Here is a 4955-nt window from a genome sequence, read left to right as displayed (position 1 = left end):
TTGACCAGTCTTGAATTGATTTGGCGGCACCGGAGAGATGGCAAAAGTGGCCATCAGCAGATAATCATTTGGGAGCTGTTCAAGGGGTGGGGGTGGAGTGAGGGAAGGGGTACTTCATGTAACCTGAGTCCAGGCATGAGTCTGATGAATGTAGAAGCCTTGGCTCTATTTATCCAGGTGGGGATCGGGCTGGTAGATTGGAGAAGGGGGTTCCTTTTCTAGTTGGGATATTTGTGTGGTGTCTGGGGTTACATGGTTTTGAAACCCCTCTGAGATTGGACTCAAAAGGCCAGAGTTACAGTGGCCAGGTCATTCAAGACTTCACTTACTTCCTACCACACTCAACTTGTCCTTTGCCCATTTTAGGGTAGGCTGGGAAGAAAATTCCTTATTCCTTGAGCTCTGCCTCCCAACAGGAGAGGATGCCCACTCAAAGGAGGCATCTCCAAGCTCCACAGGACTGTCCTCAAGCACAGTCCTCATTCCCTGTCCTTGCAACACTAACCCAGACACACTAGAGATGAATTCCTAAGTCCAGGATATTTCCAGGCAGTTGAACTTTGTCAGAAATGAAGTATCCAATACAGATAATGTAATAGCTCTCCATGGTCACCAGATGGCACTATGATATCACGATTAAACTCAAATGCAGTACCCTTTTTTAAGAATGAGAAATTTTTTCCCAAATAAAAAGGTAGAAAAAGAAAAGAATTAACAGTTTTTTTGATTGCCTGCTATGTGTCAGACTCCATGCACTATGCTTTAAAAATGAGAACTCATCTGAATTCACTTAAACATATGAAGTGTTGTCATTGTCTGTTTTTCAAAAATGACATGAAGGAACACAGAGGCTAAATAACATGTAAATAAATAACTCAAGGTTGCTGGTCAGTAATTATATAATGATTATTAATCGGATAATAATGTCCATTTGATGCCTAACACTTGAGCTTTTCCGTGAAAATATGCTGTCTCCAGAAAGTGGTAACATCTTCCCTACATCTGTATTACCACCTGTGTATCCATAATACCATACTAAGAAGTGTGCAAATAGCACACCAAATGTTTCTCTCAGAATCCTTACCTCTCTAACTTACACACTCATGTATATACTTAAGTATGCACATATATAATGTCAGTCGACTTGGTCTTCCCAGAATAAATCCAGTGCATGAACATGTATCAATATGTATTGGATAACGACATAAATGACTTTCAAAATAATAACGTTGGGTGAAAGAAGGGAAAAAAAGGGTGCATCCTGCCTGGTTCCATTCACATAAAATCTCAAAAATTCAGACTACTCTATCAGTTCATTTCAGTTCAGTCACTCAGTCATGTCCGACTCTTTGTGACCCCATGAATCACAACACGCCAGGCCTCCCTGTCCATCACCAACTCCAGGAGTTTACTCAGACTCATGTCCATTGAGTCGGTGATGCCATCCAGCCATCTCATCCTCTGTCGTCCCCTTCTCCTCCTGCCCCGAATCCCTCCCAGCATCAGGGTCTTTTCCAATGAGTCAGCTCTTCGCATGAGGTGGCCACAGTATTGGAGTTTCAGCTTCAGCATCAGTCCTTCCAATGAACACCCAGGACTGATCTCCTTTAGAATGGACTGGTTGGATCTCCTTGCAGTCCAAGGGACTCTCAAGAATCTTCTCAAACACCACAGTTCAAAGGCATCAATTCTTCGGTGCTCAGCTTTCTTCACAGTCCAACTCTCATATCCATACATGACCACTGGAAAAACCATAGCCTTGACTAGACAGACCTTTGTTGGCAAAGTAATGTCTCTGCTTTTTAATATGCTATCTAGGTTGGTCCTAACTTTCCTTCTACTCTATAGTAATGTAAAATTTCTCATTGGTTGCCTGGGGAGGTGGGAACAGGAGAGAGGAAAGGAATACATAGTAACCTGAGGATCATTTGGGGAGTAATGATTAGGTTCATTATTCTGAAACTTTGTGTATCAATTGTCAAGTTGGTTACATAACTCTATGTGCATGCTAAGTCACTTCAGTCTTGTCTGACTCTTCACGACACTATGGGCCGTAATCCACCAGGCACTTCTGCCCATAAGATTCTCCAGGCAAGAATACTGGAGTGTCTTGCCATGGCTTCCTCCAGGGGATCTTCCCCACTTAAGGATGGAACCCGTCTGTTAGGTCTCCTGCATTGTCAGCCAGGTTCTTTACTACTAGCACCACCTGGGAAGCCTACTCAATTATCTGCATTTCTCAAAATGCAACTGAATTTTAGTATAAATAAATTTTTAAGAAATAAAGAATTATAACACTTTAACCATCTCCCTCTAATCTTTCAAAGTTTCATACATATTATATCTAAGTACATTAAAAATTCCTCCAGATAATGTTACAATTTTTTGCTTTCAACAGGCCTACATATTTTAAAGAACTTAAAGGGGAGAAAATAGTTTTTATATTTACCATTTTGTTTCACTTCTTTACTCCCAAAGTTCCAAGATTCTCTTTAGTATCATTTATATTCACCCTGAAGAACTCTCTGTAGCGTTTCTTTTAGAGCTGTTGATGAATTCTCTGTTTTTCCTTCATCTGAGGATATCTCTATTTTGCCTTTATTTCTGAAGAATATTTTTGTTGGATATAGAGTTCAGAGTTGGCAGTTGTTCCCTTTAAGTGATTTAAAGACGTTATTCTTTTCTGCCTTCCATGGATTCTGATGAGAAATCCACAGTATTTCAAATTTTTGTTAATATTATGTGTATTATGTGTCATTTTGCTCTATATACTTTCAAAATTTTTCTTTTTCTTTGTGTTCAGCAGTATTGTTATCTATCTAGGCAGGATTTTCTTTATGTTTACACATTTGGATTTCACTGAGTTTTTGAATGTGTAAATATGTCTTTGATCAAATTTTGGGACATTTCCAGCAATTATTTATTCAAAAATTGCTGCACCAATTCCTTTTTCCATTCCCTCTGGATCTTGTGACATGAATATGAAATCTTTTTATATTGTCCCGGAGATCTTGGAGGTTTTGCTCATAATTAAATTTTAATTTAAAAATCTACATAGTGTGAATGATTTGATAGAAATATGCATAGAGAACTGTTAGATACCAAAGAGGTATGCACAATCCCAGGGATCAGGAAAGGCTTTCTGGAAGGTGCTGTCTAAGCTGAAATCTGATGGATGAATACAATTGGCCAAATGAAAAGGGAGGGACCAACAGTTGCAGGTAGTAAGAATGATGTGTGCAAGTGCAGAGATTTGCAAGGGAGCATGCAATGTTTGGAGAAAAACAATTCATTATGGTTGAAACATATGGTGCCAGTGCAGAAATGATGAAAGGTGATGTTCAAGGAGTAAACAGAATGAATCATGAGAGGTTGTATATTTCAGGAGAGGAAGTTTTGGCTTAACCAATCCTGGGAACAATTGGGAAACAGAAAAAAAAAATACAATGTCAGTGGAATTTTTTATTCTAATTCTGTGAAATATGCCATTGGTAATTTGGTAGGGATTGCATTGAATCTGTAGATTGTTTTGGGTAGTACAGTCATTTTTGCAATATTGATTCTTCCAATCCAGGAACATGCTATATCTCTCCATCTCGTTGTGTCATCTTTGATTTCTTTCATCAGTGTCCTATAGTTTTGTGCTTACACGTCTTTCACCTCCTTAGGTAGTTTAATTCCTAGGTATTTATTCTTTTTGTTGCAGTGGTAAGTGGGATTGTTTCCTTAATTTCTCTTTAGCTTCTTTTTTCTTATTTTTGCTTTTCTGAATTTTCTCAAGTTTCTGTAATGAACATATATCATTTTTTATTATAACAATTTTAATAAAAAACATGACAAATATCATACAACTCACCAATTTAAAGTGTACAGTTGAATGGTTTTTGGTTTATTTACAGAGTTGAGCAACTATCATCACAATCAATTTTAGAACAATTTCATCGCTTCCAAAAAGAAACCCTATACTCCCCACTGCTTCCTAATCCCCTTCTCCTCCACTTTAGGAAACCACTAATCTACTTTCCCTTGTGGCTCAGCCGGTAAAGAATCCTCTTGCAATGCAGGAGACCTGGGTTCGATCACTGGGTTGGGAAGATCCCCTGGAGAAGGGAAAGGCTACCCACTCCAGTATTCTGGCCTGGAGAATTCCATGGACTGTATAGTCCATGGGGTCTCAAAGAGTCAGACATGAGGGAGCAACTTTCACTTTCACAATCTACTTTTTGTGTCTATGGATTTGCCTGTTCTGCACATTTCTTGTCAATAGAATTATACAAAGTGTGACTTTTTGTGTATGGCTTCTTTTATTTAGTACAATATTTTCAAGGCTCATCTACACTGTAGCATGGATTAATACTTCATTTCTTTTTATCTCCAGATGATCTTCCCAACCCAGGAATTGAACCTGGGTCTCCTGGATTGCAGGCAGATTCTTTCCCAACGGAGCTATAGGGCAAGCCCCAGTATTCCACTGTATGGACATACCGCATTTCATTTATTGACTCACCACTTGATGGAAACTTGGGTTTCTTCCCCTTCTTGGCTATTGTGAATAATGTTGCTGTGAACATTTGTGTACACATTTTTGTGGGGCCATGTATTTTCAATTCTTTTGGGTATGTAGCTAGGAGTGGAATTGCTGGATCATATGATAACTGTATGCTTAACTGTTTGAGTAAATGACAGATTATTTACCGAAGTATCTGCACCATTTTGCATACCCCATAGCAGTGCATAAAGATTCCAGTTTTTCCACATCCTTGCCAATAATTGTTATCTGTCTTCTAAATTACTTCCATCCTAGTGGGTGTGAAGTTGCCATTTCATGGTTCTGATTTGCATTTCTCTGGCTTTGGGTGGACTCAGGGAGTTGGTGACGGATAGGGAGGCCTGGTGTGCTGCAGTTCATGGGGTCGCAAAGAGTCGGACACGACTGAGTGACTGAACAGAAAGGA

Source organism: Bos javanicus, chromosome X (assembly GCF_032452875.1).
Source record: "Bos javanicus breed banteng chromosome X, ARS-OSU_banteng_1.0, whole genome shotgun sequence".
Taxonomy (NCBI): Eukaryota; Metazoa; Chordata; class Mammalia; order Artiodactyla; family Bovidae; genus Bos; species Bos javanicus.
This window is presented reverse-complemented; position numbering follows the sequence as displayed.